Raw genomic sequence first — 18,481 nt, 5'->3', positions numbered from 1 at the left:
TCCGTGTAGCCAGCACCAGAGCGATCGGCGCTCGCAGCCATTTTCTAGTCTTGTTGGAACGGGCAGTCTCCGGCTATACCCCCTCAAAATATTTACCAGGATTTGTTCGGCATAATAATGCTTGTTTAGTGCGTACACATCGCTTTGGCATGGTGAGTTTTCGCGATTTTGTGACGTCGCGTGACAGACGGGCGAAGCTGGCGAGGCCCGACATTTTTTTTACGGAGTGCTAATGGTTCGGGGAAAGGGAGTAGAAATAGACGGGAATAGCACAGAATAGCTTCACTATTTATATAGCGCCCCAGCGTCATCTGGTAACACTTTATGGAACCCCAAACGATGATAGATAGCCAGTTACCCGCAAAATGATTCGCATAACATATTTTAGATGTGTGGGATCTGCAACATATTCTCTTTCTTTTTTTCTTTTTCTCTGGCTTCCACTTAAGTTAAAGTTTACAAACTGCCACCAAGCTGCGCTATATATATGCTGTATATCCCAAGAGCCTCTAACAAATGTCGTGGCTTACCTGACCTTTCTTTCCAGCGCGCTTTGCGTTCCTGTCGAGGTGACGGCCCGTTGGAACAGGTCGACGTCGCCGGCGTCTAAGACTTCCCGCAGGTCCTCGAGAAGAGCGTCTTCATCTCGGCCGAGCAGCCGATTGGCCTTGCTGAACGCCTCGACAATCTGCCAGCTGCCAGTGAGAATCGTGTAACTAGTGGGATGCGGAGGAACAGCTTCCGCATGTCTCGTGACACCTACTCTGCCGAAAGCAACCGTTATGGCTGCTCGAATAATTTTGCCTAGCTGCATTAAGGTGTTTGAAGAAAGAAGGGGAAAAAATAGAAAAGAGATGAAACTCAGGTTTGCTAGGTAATCACACGGTCCCATGAAAGGCACCTTTGCTCCACGAAGTTCTGCATTCTCTGTACGCCCTGAACGTGTTTCACATCGTTTTCTCTCTTCCTTTGACTCTCTGTGGCGATCGGCAATGCCAAGGACTAATCGTTGTTCGTGTTCAATTTCGCTGCAGAGACAGCCATCCCTACGATGACGTGAAACCCGCACGCTGTGGACCTCCTTGCCCGCCCATGGCGGCAGCGATATGCTCTTCTTGATGAATTCATTCATGAATTCTTGGCCGCGACCCAACTGCGACATGCCTGCTAGTCGGGAATAGTACGGTGGGCGTAATTTGGAGCCTGACCGAGGGGGAAAACCAATCTCACCACGTGAAAGACTCGACATAACTCATTGAGGTATCCGACATCGGGAAGTGTATACGGTGTAAATTGTCACGTGCATAGGCGGAAAGTTTGCAAACTTTAGGCGGGGTGGAGGCGAGGGGGAAGGTTTCGGCATCACCGGTCCCTGCTCACCCCCCCCCCCCCCCCGGAAATCTTGGGAGGGAGCTCGGAGCCCCCCGTCGTCGGCGCCTATGGCCATGTGTACAAACTCAGACACTCGGCCCTTGCGATAAGAAGAAATGTGGATCGTGTTGCAGACGAGAACCCTGGAAACGGTGTGTGTTAGGACGACACATTGTAATGTGAGCAATGTGGTGCAAAAAAGTTGTGTCTCATATCAACAAGATCGGTGCGGAGTTGAAGGGTTGCCAATTTTCATGGTACGCATTTCTAATTGCGGTGCACTTCATATACTCTTCATGGCATGTGATAATCGTAGGAGGTGTGTTCAAAAAGTATAAAACCCTTGGTCAGCAGAAATACATTTATTACTTAGGAATACAAAACTCTAATCATCTTCAAAGTAGTCTCCGTGGCAATGCACACACTTCTCACAACGCTCCCGCCGCTGTTGGAAACACGTCTGGAACGCGTCTTTTGGAATGGTGATAATCCGGGCCTTCGCATTCCGCATGACGTCATTCTCTCGAATCAAATCGGGTTCCTTTCAGCGGCATCTTCATCTTGAGAAATAGTCATAAGTCACGGAGTCATGTCGGGGGAGTAGGGAGCCTGACGAACCATAGGAATGTTGTGTTTGGCGAAGAAAGTATGAATCAGATGTGCAGAATGGGCGGGCGCGTTATTATGATGGAGCTGCCAAGTTTTTGCTAACCACATATCCGTTCGTTTCCGCTGCACATCATCATGAAGATGACGAAGGAATTCCTGGTAGTAATCCTTTGTGATGGTTTGCCTTGTGGTGCGTACTCATGACGCACCACCCCACAGGAGTTGAAGGAAACGGTAAACATGACCTTGACATTGCTACGGACCTGCCGTGCATTTTTCGGCCTCAGGGATGTCGGATGTTTCCACTGTGGCGACTGAACCTTGGTTTCTGGGTCCTACCTGTTTAAACCCACGACTCATCGCCTGTGATCACGGTGTTCAGAAAATTCGGGTTGCTGTTTGCATTGTCCAGCAAGTCCTGTGCCACTTACGGACAGAGTTGCTTCTGGTCCATTGTTGGCAGTTTTGGTAGGAATTTCGCAGGCACTCCCCTCATGCCCAAATCCTCGGTTGAAATTGAATGTACTGACCCTATGTTTTCCTCTATCTCCTTCGCAAGTTGTCGGACTATGTGGCGACGGTCCTCCAAGACCAAATTCCGCACTTGCTAGTAATGACATTCTCATTTCGGTGCCTAAACGCAGTTCGCTGTGCACTAATGTGCGGCCATATTTGAAGACGTTATTTGTACAACTCCTTTATCCGTGAGGTGCTCGTGGCGTCGTCCCTGAAAGCTTGTTGAATCTTGCGAATGGTTTCCACTTTGGTATCGGCAAGCTTTTGGCAAAGTTTGATGCAGTATCGCTGCTCACGTTGTTCCGTTGTTCTACAACTTACTGGAATCCCGCAAGCTCTCACTACACGTCCTCACTCATAGGCCGACTGCCAGCAACTGACTCTTCCTGCGGGCGGAAAAAAAATTCACAGACATGAGCACAAATTTCCCCTACATACTTCCGCCGAAGGAAGCCTCCTGTACTTCATTGGTTTACACGGGAAAGAAGGAAGCTCGATGCATTTTTTTTAACACACACCTCGTATATTGCTCCCTAGAAATGCGGCTGACAGTTCTCTCGTCGCTGATGTCGCTGATCGACGGCCGATGACCAATGTCGGACGACCCATTAGGTGATCAACGATTTTACTTCGTAACGTTTAGGCCGTGCCATTGCCGAAACATTACGGAGTAAAATCATCGATCAGCGATATCGGAGTCATTGTTGGAAGAAGTCGAAGACGAGGAACGCACGCGAGCAGTGGTGCAATGTGCCACGGCCACTCAGGACGACGACGACAACAACAACAACAACAACAACAACAACAACAACAACAACAACAACAACAACAACAACAACAACAACAACAACAACAACAACAACAACAACAACAACAACAACAACAACCGCGGCTTGGACTGGGGGACCTCGCCGTCCCCTCAAGCAGTATATCACTCTCGCCAGCGTCCCGGTGAACATCACAACTCACACTGGAAGAGAAAACTGAGCTGCGCTGTAAAGCCGCTCCTCGCACAATGAGAAGAGGCTTGATAATGAGATGCAGAAAAGAACGAAAGAATGATGGGCAATGCCTTTTCGAAATACCCGGACCGGCTCGCCGTGGCGTAGTGAATTGCGATGGCGTCAATTCGGGCACAGTTAAATTTGTTACCGTTAAAGATGGGGGCTGCATTGTATTCTGAAGGAGCCAAAAGGCTGACATTAGCAAGTTACGAAAACATTTAGTGCGCTGGAATGACCCAAATATAAAGGTGCTTCGAAATCCGTGACGCGACACTGACGAAAGGGCACGGAGGTTTTGGCACGGAGATTTCGGCAGAAAATTCGAAAAGAACATGAAAAAATTTGTAATCATTTTTTTCATAAATATAATCAACCTATTGCAGCGAAATGAACTAAAATAGAGTTTCGAAATAATAGTGTATCACGTTAAACTGATATTGAGTTCTTCCTTTTAGTGTTCCTTTAATTTCGCCTCAATCGATAACAGTCTTTATCGTCTGTTAATGCTCCTTGTCAAGACATCATCCCTGGTTGTCGTATAAAGAATCATAAATATCGAGAAAAAAAAGAATCCGCTCATCCGTAATTGCACCGCTACGAGGCTGAACGTTCCGTCATCGTTAGCAGGCTTTCCTCGTCGAACGACTGCGTTGATCGCTTCGTGATAGCATCAAGCTGGCGATGAATACTCTTCCACCGCAAAAACTAACGAAATACATTTGCACACATCGCACGAGTCTTAGCAAGCCCAGTGGTAGTCAGTTCTCTAGAAAACTTGAAAAAAAAGGAGCTACACACATTCTCTGGCGTTAAAATTCCGCTGCATAAGATTATTTCAGCCAGCACGTTGCTAATGCATGTGTTATCGACAGACACGGAAGTGATTTCAACGTGAAGAAAAGCAGAAAAAAATTGCGCAATCGAAGACAAGAAATGGCGCACGCCCAGGCACAATGCCAATAATAGTACATTATCAAGGAAATACGCCGCCTCGTTTTTCAAGGACGTGCATACAGATCGCCTGTGGCACATAGTATGGCAGTTCCGACGTACTTCTTGCATCGCTGGAACAGACGGGTTATTTGAACGAAAAATCTCATCATGCGATTGCATATTGAACAGAACTGTTGTAACTGAAATGCTAATTAACGACATTAGGAAGCATCCTTTGCACTGGCGAAATTGAAGACGGCCAGTGCTCAAAATTCAAGCCAGATATCTGAAGTATCTCAGCCGTCCCCCCCCCCCCCCCCCACACACACACACACACGGCGTGTTGTCACGGAACAAAGACAGAAACGAAAAGAAACTACATGTTTTCACCGGAACAAAAGACGCTACGGAAACGTTATTTATTATTTTGTTTCGGAGCGAAAGCGGTTTTGTCGGTTATTATTTGTCGGTTTTCGCTGCAACGGGAAATTCGGCAATCCGAACGGCAACATCAGCATTAGCAGTGCTCAGCACTGGTACACTAGCAGATCGGCATCGTAGCAAAACCGAGGGCTCGCTTTGTACAACGCTTTGTTACCGAAGTTTTATCGTTCGTTTAAGTTCGTTTTATCGAAACGAGGTCTCGCATTTCGGTGAGTACAGTGAATGACGAGCTGCTTCCGAGATCATGTCAGTGCTTTGACTCAAGGCACTGAGCATTATCTCAGCATTCAATATGCAATTATTGAGTGCACTAAATAATATGATTCGAAAATGCTTCGATATGCTTCGATATGCTTCGAAAACATTTTGCATGAAAACGAAAACCGTTATGAACCGTTACGGATTATTTCTTTTTTTTTTTTCTCGCTTCGGAGCAGAATCGGAACGGAACTTTTTTCAGTAAAACGAAACTAAAATCCGAACGAAAAACATTTGGTTCCCACACCCTGAAAAAAAAAAGCATTATGGGTCTCCACATGTTGCAGTGAGTGAGGTGTATTCGGAAATACGGTGCCCCGCTTGGCTGCGCGCACGACGCACTTTCAGAACTTGAGAATTCCACAGGTGGTTGTTGCGCAACGAGATTTTGGTTTATATGTTTAATTATTTGCCAAGCGCGCCTCTCGTTGTTCGAGTCTCGGGCGCACGGAGGTACAGATCGGCAACATCCGCGTCGGTCAAAATCCTCATGAGGATGATAAGATGTATTTACTGAGGGGATGGCTCGAAAGCCTATAGTGGGAATAGGAAGAGGAGGCGGGAGGCATATTCAGATAAAGCGAGCTATTCAGTGCTGTTACGTTGCCTCGCTTCCAACGCTGTTGCAAGGTGCACCTCGAACCGAACTTTCTTGTGAATGCCCCAACCCACCCGCTCCAACGTCCCGTACTCCACCCCTCCCTGTGTGAAGTCGCTCTTTACAGCGCAGTCCTCGACGGCTAGGGAAAAAAGGTCGACCGCTCCAGTCGGATTGCAGAAACAGATGGGGCCCCGGGCTAAGGGCTTCACTCTCATGGGAATAACTAAAGAATAAATACTTTTTTTTACTACTATTACTTTTTGGAACGCGACGCAGCGTTCCGAGCAACGCCGGCACATCTTTCCACGAAGCCTTCACGTGGCGTTCGAACAAATAACCGCCGCGTCCGCTCTCGCCAATGGTGACGCTCTTGCTCACACATGCAGTGCACTCATCGCCACAACGGTCAGACGGTGGAGGGGTTTTTCTCGACTCACCACATTCTAGGCACCCTAGGCATAACCTACACCACCCAATTCGGACCAAAAGTACCCATCCCTCCAAACATTCGTGATCAGCTAGTTGTCCCGCCCGTACCTCGCAATATGCACCCTGAACACAATCCGGAGCGACGTGCAGAAAGAGCTAAACAACTACAAAAGCGCTACGACCAAGCCGCTGATGTAACCTACGTGGACGCAGCAGACTACCCCAGCCAAAACGCCATGGCGGTCGTCGCAGTCGCGGGTTCGCAGCACCACCTCTCCGCGGCCGCATCAATATTCGCCACGCAACCCGAAGTAGGAGAAGAAATGGCCATCCCTTTGACCTACGCGGCTACCAATGCACACTGCATCATCAGCGACTCAAAAACGGCCATTCGTAACTACGCAAGAGGACTGATAGCACCCCAAGCGCAGAAGATTCTCTCTGACACTCCTCCCTCAAGGCAACGCCGCGTGCAGATCATCTGGGCCCCTGGTCACTCGGGTCTGGCTGGAAACGAAGCCGCCCACGATGCCGCCCGAGCTCACGCACACCGGGCGAATCATCCTTCTCCTGCGTCTTCCGATCCCGACCAGCCCTCTGTTCTGCATCGCGGTCACGCGAGGGACCGAATGGTCACGTTCAGAGAAATTCTGCTGCACTACCGCAGAGAGCGCTTACGCTACCCCGCAGCGCACAAAACACTGACTAAGTCTCAATCCACCACTTGGCGACTCCTTCAGACACGAACTTTTCCGAACCCCGTGCTTTACAACCGCATGTACCCCGATGCATACTCACCACTCTGCAAAGCGTGCAAAGCCCGCGCCGACCTCAATCATATTATTTGGCAATACCCCAAAGCCTCACCCACCAACACCTCCCGCACTAACACACGCATCATTAGTACGGCCGAGCAGTGGGAGACATTGCTGCTCAGTTTGGACCCAGAGGAGCAGCTCTGGGCCGTCCGGATGGCCGAAGACGCCGCCAGAAAGCAAGAACTGGCCGCCGTCTGAGGAAGGGGGGGATTGGGGGTTAGTCTCCCGACCCCCGCCACCCCTTAACCCCATCAAGGACACAATAAAGTTTTATCTCTCTCTCTCTCTCTCTCTCGACTCACCCCAATCGCGAAGCACCGCTGCCCCTTCAGTAGAATGTTTCCGCATTATTTCACTGAATACCACTTCTGCGGCAGAACATGCTGGTATCAGTCGGTTGTGCTTAGCTCAATTCATACTGTGCTCGACGCCGTTTGTTGTACTAGTGGCGGATTACCCACATACCTTTATTTTTTTGTCATGCAAGTGTCTTGAAGGTGTTTTGACATTTTATTAAGTTTTTTCAGATTACTATGGTGCTTGCGATGCCCATCGCCACTCTGCCAACTCACACATCGCAGTGCTTTTTACATATATATATCGTATATCTGAGCGTGCATGAACTCATACTATAGTTATTGCTTTTATTAAACCTTTGCAAATCATTTTTATGTACAGCAAAAATTCATTCTGCGTCCGCCAGAGCGAACAAATTGACGCTCAAATTTGGAGCAGCCCTGGGTACTCCTTGGGTGATGCGCAGGTGCAGGCCTGGTCACCAATGCACAGTGGTTCATCGTCAGTGCACTTATTCTCTGAATGTTTCTGGATGTCGCTGGAGGCATTGTACTAACACTTAAGTAGAAAACATGCTGCAAAGCTTTGCGGCTTATATCTCGAGCAGTCGTACGTGTCACTCGTAACCTGAGCGTCCCGCATGAATGCTGAAAACGATTGTAAGCTAAACTTTGCCATGTCTCAAACGTGCTCTTGGGACAACCGAACGACAACACAGTAGCGCAAACAATGAAAATAGCATTTATTGCGCCTTTTATACACCAATATGCCCGCTGGCCTAATTACTACTAAGGGGACACGTCAATGGGCGCTGACAAATCGTGAAAGTCCGACTCACCGCGGCAGAATATCGAGCGAATATGTTCGCCCCCGTGCTGGACATTAACACCTAATCGTTCGAGCGTACAGTAACGGGAATCGTGTTCGTCCATCCCGATGTCCCGGTACGAAGCCTTCGCGGGACGGTCCCGCGAAGCGTGCCCACGGGTGCACCAGCCTTCCGCGCACACAGCCGACTCCAAGCCAAAGAGGAAGAGGCTACTGCCCCGAGTTGCCCTGCCGTTAGGTAGCGTTAGCAGCGTAACACTCGCGCCATGTCTTCGTACTTGTCTGGAACTACACCGACCGCCGGCGGTGCACGACTACGCGCGGAAGCCGGATTACAGGAGACGCGAGAGCCATGCGGGGAAAACAACATCAGGGCACGCGTGAGAGTCGAGCGTCCCCACAAGTTTTGCAGGGGCGTCATCATGTGTTCCTCAGCGCGTAGGCGATGTTCCGCAGGGCTTCGGATGCTTCGGACGCCTCGCAGTCGGCCAGGTACCCCAGCACTCCATCTGTCAGCCCTCGAATCACTCCGCTCATTCCGTCCACGATGCCCCGCAGTTCTCTCTGACTCTGCGAGCGAAAGCACGAACACGAAATTATGCACGAGTCTGTACGCAGTGGACATGACAGAAAGATTTAGCTTGCTCGTAAACGTATTATCATTTGCGTATTACCACGCCGCCGGCGCTGCTGACTGTAGTAGGAACGCTGGTAGCGACATCTTGAGACACTTCGTCCAACTACAATGCGTTTGAGCATTCGGGCGTTAATTGTGTGAGTTCTCGTCGAAAGCAAATTATGAAAAGACTGGACGTTAATGTCGCTTGCGACGCTTTACAACAGCAGGGAAGTATAGAATATGGTAAAATAATTATGGGGTTTTACGTGCCAAAACCACTTTCTGATTATGAGGCACGCCGTAGTGGAGGACTCCGGGAATTTTGACTACCTGGGGTTCTTTAACGTGCACCTAAATCTAAACATACGGGTGTTTTCGTATTTCGCCCCCATCGAAATGCGGCCGCCGTGGGTATAGAATATGGTAGATCACTGCATTATTACTTCTGTGTGCGCTGTTGTTGAATTCCGCGTCACAAGATGTCATAGGAGCGTTTATACCGCTATTACTGCCGGACACCTGGAGCGGCAAACTGCGCATATTCTTATCAGCACAGGTGAAGTCAGCGCTTCACTCTACTTCACACCTGAAAGCATGCCGAACTACTTGTAGACCGGTCATGGCTCTATACTACTCGTACTCTGTTAGGCTAAATGAAAAATAAAAGCTCGGTGCCTTGGGGTATAATATTGGCATTGCCTGAGCAGTGGTATCGTTATCTTCGATTCTATTTGCCATTGCGTTCAAATTTTACCCTAAACCTAGTGACACAAACAAACGCACTCCGCAGTACCTACGCGGCCAGATTGTTCATGTCTCGGCTGCAGGAATCAAAAATAATCAGTTTCTTGTTCATTGCCATTTCCTAAGTAGCACGCAAAGTCTTAAATTTCAGATATACGTCGGATAAGACAGATTTCTGACCTTTCTCGACCTCCTAAAGACGCCTCAGACCAGTCAGATTAGATATATGTTATCCTTAAGATCGCGTCGAAAACGTTTTCAAAATACCATTTGTATCCTCCTCTTTTCGAAACCCTATTAAGACCATGTTTTTGGCGGGAAAACATTTTTTTTTCTTATCGCGGCAGAGTCATGCTTTCTCCGCAGCCGTTAGAGGATATAGACAAGCCAGCAGTTGCAGCGCGGGAAGCCGAGCGGCGAGCTGCTGGAGTGCCGCCCGCCATATTGTGGATTGGGTCGAACGGACAAAGGAATTTCTGGCATAACGTGACGATTGCCCGCCTTCTGGGACCCTTTTGTGCGGTACGTGGTGAATTCGTTGTTGCTGGTTATTTTTGGAGGATAACTGCATTTCGAAGCAGACTCCGGTGATGCAATTACTCGTGATTATAGCGTATACCGTAAATGACGAGAAGTGGCGGGAACAGTCGCATTCATGTCCTACCAGTGCCACTCCCAATATATGCGGCGTTGACATTTGTGTTTATTGCAGCCGTATATTGAGGCATTTCATTGTGAGTAATTTGCAGTAGAAATAAGTCGTGAAGACTGGTAATGTTGGTAATTTTGAATTTTAAGTAAGTTTTGAGTAAGTTTATCGAAGTGGCGTCCATGTGCACGCTACTGTACAATCTCTGACAGGCGCCAAGTTACTCCGAAGCATTCTCACATCTGTAAGAGTAAGAAAACGTCCTTTCCAAGCCTATAAGCAGGTAAAACAGGCACATAAAGCTTTTGTGAGGATCTTCTTAAAGGGATTATAGCTTGTAACGGGCTACAGTCGTGCTTTCCTGTTTCTGAGTTACGAGTTAAGAATGAAGTGACAAATGCACCTTATATGAATTTGCTGACATACATGAGGTAAATAACTAAAGTTAAAGAACTGCGTGACCCCTATGTACTTTCATTTTACATTTAAGTATGTCATGCATATTGTAGCTCTTCTGTGAATCCATTTTGCACCTATATATTTATGAGACTATGGATTTTACTTTATTTTGGAAAGTATATAGAGCTGCATGCTAGATGGTGTGCTAACAATATGATCATGCATATGATCACATTGAATATGATATATATTCAATTGAATATGATATTATATAATATCGTGCACGTGATGCATGATGCTTGCAAGCTGAAAGCGAAATCAATTGAAGATAGTAGGGGTGTGTGAAAAGTGACTTTTGAGACCGAATCGAATACGAATCTAATAATGTCAGAAGCGAATGGAATCTCATCGAATAGTTTTCGAATAATGAACACTCGTTATCACAACTAATATATAAAACGATGTTCACATTATAATTTTATTCAGGTTACTTGCTTTCTGCAACTACGCAGCACGTTATGAAACGCTCTTTATTAAAAGCACAAATGGAGCAAACAAGTAGTTTCTTCTCATGTGCAGGACTTTTCAGGGAGCGCGAATGATCGCTGTATAGCCTGTAAAGTATGGTTACCTAAGCGACGTAGCCTGCTCCACGACACAAGTTTTCATGTTTTTTTTGTCTATAGTATACCTGTGGGGCGAAAATGCATCGCACTTTTGCTCTAATTATATGTTTAAGTGGGTGCAGCTGACGTTTTCAAATATGGAAAAGTATTCGAAAAATATGCTAATTTACCAATAGAACTTTCGATTCGAAGACCGAATACAATAATGCACTATTCAATTCGTCATTCGAGAGTTTCGCGCATTCGCACGTTTCAAGACAGCACCCAGTCTGCGTTGTCGTCATCTTTATCTTACAAGCGATGATAAGTTCGCATGTAGGAAAGCAAATAACTGTAAGTGCTGCTGACATCAATGCAGTTACATGTTTGCTGTTGCTCCTAACCACGGTGAAAGCTCCTAACCACTAAGTTTCCTTTCACATTACTGCAAAGCAGTAAAGCTACGGCGTTCGCTATAAGCCTGTTGCATTGAGGTATCTGAAATTGCAAAAGGGACTTTTGCAATTTCAAGCACTAGGGTTTGGTAACACTGCTAGTATCCAGCGATGAATTAGTGTCGCCTGCAACACTTCTATGGAACATGTCACTCTTATTCCCGCGTTAGTCGTTATAGAGCGTAGCAGAACGTTATAAATATGGCAGCTCCATTATCGATCTGCACCAAGGAGGAAATGGGGGCAGTGATCCGCTTTTTGTTTTGCGGAAGGTGTTAAACCTGAGGAGATTATTCGTCCATCATGTCTACGATGGCTGTCCAGAAAATTTGCCAGGCTGAGGCGCTGCCGTTGTAATGACGTCGGCTGGAAGTTCATTCATTAAGAACAATTATGTGTGCGGAATAATAAAAAAAAATACAGGTGCCCAAACGCACAGTCGCCTTCAAAAGGTTACGCGGCCGACGTTCTGCGAACAAACTTAATTTCGACGCAGCTAGGCCCGCAGCCAGTAAAACTATGCAAAACAGTTGTTTATTCCATAGACCAGCACATGCTGTAAATCCGAATACCACGCTGCCTGCCTGGAGTGCCAAAATATCAACTTTCTTTTTTTTTTCAGGTTTCGTGGTCCTAAGTTTTTGACGCTGTCTATACGTTCCGAAGGCGGTATAGATTACTTTTTGGCTGATAAGGTGATAACATGCGCCGAACTCTATAGATGATGGAATATCCGAGCGTAGAATAGTAGGACTTACGCAAGGTCAGGCGACTTCACGACGCAAATCTAGCGATAGCAGCTCAGCATGCCATTTGTTTAGTAGCACTGACGACGGATGAATAGTCAGAGTAAATGAATCTTCTCGTGCGATTCTGGACACACTAGAGTGTAATGCACAGGTTCTACGGGGGGATCATTCTTAAGTTTTGCGGAATATTTAAATGTCGCCTATGGCAGATAGCATAATTATTGTCCTTTAGCTGTATTATTCGAAGAGGCTGACATTACTAGCACGAGAAATCGACACCCATTTCAACCGATTAACAAAAACTCAGTAATTGAAATTTGATAAATTACTTTACCGCACATATTGTAATTTACTAATTGTAGCCGGTAAGTTTGCAAGATGTATTCACTTTAAATGAATTTCCAGGATTACCCCAGGTAAATGTACTATTCTTTAAAGTGTGGCATGGAATACATGGGCGGTCCAGTTAATTTTGTGCGTCGATGCATAAAGGAGCGTTTTTTTAAAAAATAAGTGGAACTGCAATGCATCTTCACGAAGAGTTTGATGCCGCATACCTCCAAACTTCTGTCATTCTGTAAATTAATTTATAGCGGATCCGCCTCGCAAACTCACCGGCTACAATTCGTAAATTGCCGTATGTGCCGTGAATGCATTAATGAGGGAGGTAGTTAATGAGTGTTTGCTAATTAGTTTAATATATGTTTGGATTTATCGTGCATGTAATGTTCGCCTCTCTGAATATATATTCCAGCTCAAGAACTAGAATTATCTGTAACGTGCTATTTCTAAAAATTCCACTTAACTTAAGAATGATCACTCCTATATTGTTGAATATACCAGTACTAAGTCCATACTACGCATTTCTATTCTAACTTTGGCCTGCCTTCCGCCTACCAATTTTTTTAGCAATGAGGAAAGGTGGGCGGTGTCTTCTTGGCATGTAGTCAAGACCGTGGTTTATGTCATTAGTAATGCTGCATATGAGAATCGGCTGAGCGGAATTATTACACGAAGTACGCCAAGCTGCATATGCGAAGTCATGATGGAAATTACACAGAGGTCCTTGTTGTATAAAATAAAGTGTTCTGAGAGTCCTTCCGATAAAAACGTTGTAAGTTCAAAAATTCGGCAGAGGCACTTAAGGCTGCTTTTGCGTGGGAATTCGAAACTATTGCAGTTCCTTTGTTGACGTGTTCCGCGCGTTCCTCGTCCGCGCAAGCTCTCGCCTGCGTTTTAACTGCCAAATCAAAATGCCAAATGACTTGGCAAGGCCAAATCAAAACGGGCCAAGCGTCTCGGAGCGCTCGCTTGCCCGCGGAGAGTTCGTAACTCGAAGGAGCGCTCGGCGCCGTTCGGTTAGGCATTAATGCGTTTTAACGCGATAGCGTTAAGGAGCTCGTGTCGCAGAAAAGCCGGTGTCGTCGGCGTCGGTGTCGGCGTTTGCGGCGTTGACCGTGAGCGATAAATCACGGCAGGCGCTTCATAAATAAAAAGCAACTTCCAAGATTGGCCCGGTGGGAATCGAACCAGGGTCTCCGGAGTGTGAGACGGAGACGCTACTACTCAACGACGAGTTCGATGCTTCCAAGCGGTGCAAACGCGCCTCTAGTGAATGCGATGTTGCCTTCGAAACGAGCCGTGGAAAGTTATACTGCGGTGTATATCGGTAATTATGAACATGTAACGTACAGAAGTCACAATTACACGAGTTGCGAAGTGCGTTTCCGCTGCATTTCTTCTGCGCTTTCCGCACACGCAGAGCCATCTTGCGGCAAACACAGAAGACCCCCTCCTACAATGTACGGCGCTGCCCCGACAGGAGGCGCGCCGCGCGCGCATTGGGACCGCTGCCAGGCGCGTCGCGGGACTCCCTCTCCCCTGACGACGCTTCGCCGTGCTCCCGGTTGCAGAATCAAGCGCCGTTCCTTTCTTTAGATTACTATCTATCTCTCTGCCCGTGCCGATCACGACGTTTGGCTGGCGTAGATCGTTTCCCCTCCGAGACACCGAGTTCTTTGGTTCGTTCCGTTCGCTCAGGCGCACGTTTCGTTGCCGCACCGAACGCTGCGTTGCTCGACGCTCACCGCGTGATAGGTGGGCGCTAAGTCCGATGCGGGTCGCATCGTAAGTGATCGCTGTGCCGTAGCGCATTGTCTTATACCCCTTGGCGGGTCGACGGGAACGCTGTCGCGTCCCACTCTTGAAGGCGAAGCTTAAGCGTCCTCCAATTTTTATTTTGTTTACTCACGACGCCCCGCATCTTACGACAAGCCCCGCATTCGTCTGGAAATCAAATCACCCTCGTCTGGATCCCAGCACACGCCGGCGTTGTCCACCCGCACCTCACCAACCTCAACGAGGTTACACACTCCGTAGCACGAGGACTAGTCAACCGTGCCGGAGACGGTGCAGGTGCACCCGCAGGACGCGACCGCCTTACAAGATAGAACGACCTTGTAAAGTCATTTTACCTCGCAAGAAGAACCTTCCCCACCCCTCACTGCAAGGTAAACAGGGCACAGGCAACCACCCTTCGCCTGTTACAGACGAATACATACCCCTCCCTCACACGCTGTCACACTATATACCCCGACATCTACCCGAGCCAGACGTGCAAGGTCTGTAAAACTGAATCGGCAACACTCCCCCACATGCTATGGAAGTGCAAACACCAATACCAAGACCTTAATCCCGTGACCCTCTCGTCGAGATGGCACGCCGCCCTGCGCAGCTCCCACCTCGACGACCAACTCTGGGTGACCCAGCAGGCCTACGAAGCGGCGAAGAGGCAAGACCTCGACGTCCCATCGTGGAAGGCCTATAGGCCCAGCCGACAAAACTGCTGGTGCTTATTAAAGTTCACTCTCTCTCTCTCTCTCACGACGCCCTCACTTGCACAATGACGCACGCCACACAGGCCACATATTTAGTTAGGCAGATGTCTGGGGCGTGACGTGTGCAATGACGCACGCGCTAGGCACACATTTAGTCCTAGAGTTTCTCGCCACACACCTAGAGGGAAATCTGGCGCTGGTGCGCTGTGGTATGCATGGGAATGCCGGTATATTGTGGATTCGGATTGGCATCGTTCTCGTAGAGACAGGACACCTTGAAGACGCGCTTGGCAAGTACCGTTCCGTCTGTCATAATGATTCATTTTCTACTAGAATAGCACGTGAAAAGCTGTTTTAGCTTTATTATTACACAAAAACATGTTTTGTTTACGTATGAGAACTTGTTATTGTGTGTACGACTACATGTTACGTAAAAGGTATCAGCGGGCCGCTAGAGTTGGAGAACAGACGACAAGGTTCGCGCTCGCTTTGAACAGTTGGTCGTCTGTTCTTGCTTTTCTTCACTTGGTCATGCATCGTGGGTGAGTAAATATGTAATATGCGTGAATGGAAACATTTTATGAAGATTTTACTTAGTCAACCAGAACCGCGGAGCTAGCGGAGCCGCCGTGGCGTAGGAGAAGCGGGCTCGTCTTGCACCCTTGGCTCGATTCCCACCCAGACTGAAATTTACCGAATTTTCTTTTCAAGGTAATTAATTTACCTTGTTTACAGGAACCTCCCTGAGAAACTTGGTGTCAATCCGAGCATCATTGACGTGTTCTTACTGTTTGCGTGGTCGGCCATTTTTCGTACTGTCATTCGGTCACGCCGCCGACTATGATGCCGGATTTTCGCGTAATGGGGCGTATAATGCTTTCGCATTAATAATATTAGGACTTATTGGCCTTCTGTTAAGCTGTTGAGAAAACACACTGTTTATGAAGTTTTTTTTTGCTTGTTAAATTACGAAGTTGTCATCACTTCCAAAAGAAAGTGACTGTATAAGTCAATATTTCTCGTACACAGATTTCTCCTGGCTACCACCGCCTGACCATCTGTATTTCTATATGTGCCCCGGCGACATAAGTTATGTCGCGGAACGACAATAAATACCGCTTTTAAAGAAAACCATGCATCACAACTTCACGACAATGACCGGTACGTTGGCGCGAGTCGTCATCTGTGATAAAGATAAGAGCGGCAGGCCATCGTTAACTTGTCACTCCACGCTTATTTTTTTATGTCAAGGACGCGACTAACTCGTTGAAGCAGTAGAATGACCATTCCGACCTTGATATGATGCTTGCGGCCTATCGGGTGGCCGGAAGAGCGCCTTCTTTGTGTAGATTTCGGGCGCATGTCTTCGAAAGATTTCAACCTTCAAACAGCGAAAGTTCTTCACAATCACTTAGGTGGTTGCACAGAAAGCGCGGACTGTCAGTCTGCTTTTAGCACACACATTCTGAAACAAGAAACACATTTACGAGAAAGGGGTTCCTATAATACCCGTGGCGAGAACTTGATTCACAAATTGCCCCTTGTTATCATGATGTGTTATCATGAGCTGCACTCTGTAGCCTATGTTCCGTATTATGGCAAAAATATAGTTAGTGCAGTGTCATTTGTAGGCTATATGTAAAATGAGGAAATTGAAGCCAGAGTCACATCAACTGTCATATATCATAAATTAATTTCAAAAGAAAAGAAACCTGCAATTGTACTTCATAATACTCGCAAAGCAAACGCCAATGCATGTGATCCATTTCAATTTCTTATCTGTTCGAGGGTACAAGTATGCTGTTTAGATGACCATACAGTTTCACCCGCTGTGGTGCCGTGCTGACCTTGGCGTTGCGATGCCAAGTCCGAGGGTGTAGGATCGAATCCCGGCCGCGGCGGCATCTCGATGTGGGCGACATGCAAATTAGCCCGTGTACCGCGCATTGGGGACACGGCAAAGAAACCCCTAGGTGATCAAATTTAAACCTGCAGAGTCTCCCCCACTATGCCGAGCCTCATAATCATACCCTGGTTTTGGCACGTAAGATATCAGAATTTAACGTAACTTTTTGACACGCAGTTTCATTTTTCAAACATTCATAACCTTGTCCTCCAACATGAGTTCCTATGGCTCATGCGCATTTTTTTTTTTTCATCATACACAGGGCCTCCCAACTATCATGCACCAAGATTTAAAAACATCAAACGCCACGTAGGTGGACAGAAACAAGGTAATGATGTTTGCCGTCGATTGAAGATACTCAGATTATTTTTTTAATTATGCCGAACTAGATAGTTAGTCTTAAGCATTAATTAATTAATTAATAATTCACCAACTTCTCAAATATTATAATTTGTTGAGAAGTGTCAAAGCCAAAACTGTAGTCTAACATGAAAAATTCCCAATAAAACTTTCCGTTGCTCAGTACGTGCCGCATAAAAGTATTTTGCCGAGTGTGAAACAGGCCCGCGAATGCACGCCAAATTGCCGCGCGACTGGTCGCTCGAGGCACTGAATTAAGCTTATGACTTAATTTCATCGGCTGTATAGCTGCACCTAGAAAATGAAACAAGAAGTCAAACTACTATGCGCCGTGTATACTGTTCATCGTTCGGTTTGTGTCGTACTTTTTTTTCTTTGTGTATTACACGCGTCTTAGTTGAAAAAGTTGTGAAGTTTCTTGACGCTGATCTCTTATTTCCCCATTACACATATGGAGAAGACGATAGCGCATAGCATGCAAGCTTATACCTTTTCTGCCTCCGCCTCGCTGCTTGGACCGCCGCACCGTCGCCACACTTCGGAAACATTGTTGAACCTCGCCTGCGCTAATATTGCAGAAAGCGAACGCGGGTCGCCATGCGGACCACGACATTCGCGGTTTAGGAAAAGACCCAGTTCCTTTATGGCCTGGAAACGAATCAGAAAACAGCAGCATGTCAGTTCTCATGAGTGGTGGCGTTTGTTGTCTGAAAACATTGTTATGTTTTTTTTTAAAGGATGCTTCCAATCTGGACTCCCTCTGGACTATATTCGTCCTCCGCTGGAGGGAAATAGCAAGTGGGGTGTCGGGCTGGGATACCTTGGTGGTATAATGATGATGCAGGAGTTTAGCAGTGTCGTCAAATTTTTTATTCAGACATGTCGTGAAACTCATGTCACTGAAATCGTGCATGTGGTCCTTCCTAACCCCCTCCCCTCCAAAGGAAAGAAACAAATGGGCAGAACTTATGTAAAGATGAAAGTCGACGTTAACGCGATCAGCACTGAGGCAGTGCAGCGACACACCATCTATTGTCAGTGTCGAAACGT

At 47.1% G+C, this 18,481-nt stretch overlaps 1 long non-coding RNA gene across 1 annotated transcript; it reads right to left on the bottom strand.

Moving 5' to 3' along the window:
* Positions 1-8,383: 8,383 nt before the first annotated feature.
* On the bottom strand, positions 8,384-17,117 carry LOC135899606 (uncharacterized). The gene is made up of 2 exons (XR_010563660.2): positions 17,013-17,117; positions 8,384-8,678 (listed from the first exon to the last, which is right to left on the bottom strand). It is a non-coding gene; the product is annotated as an uncharacterized lncRNA (long non-coding RNA).
* Between the last annotated feature and the right edge of the window lie 1,364 nt (positions 17,118-18,481).

Source organism: Dermacentor albipictus, chromosome 4 (assembly GCF_038994185.2).
Source record: "Dermacentor albipictus isolate Rhodes 1998 colony chromosome 4, USDA_Dalb.pri_finalv2, whole genome shotgun sequence".
NCBI classification, from domain to species: domain Eukaryota; kingdom Metazoa; phylum Arthropoda; class Arachnida; order Ixodida; family Ixodidae; genus Dermacentor; species Dermacentor albipictus.
Note: the sequence above shows the minus strand (reverse complement) of the source record. Positions and strands in the feature narration are given on the sequence as shown.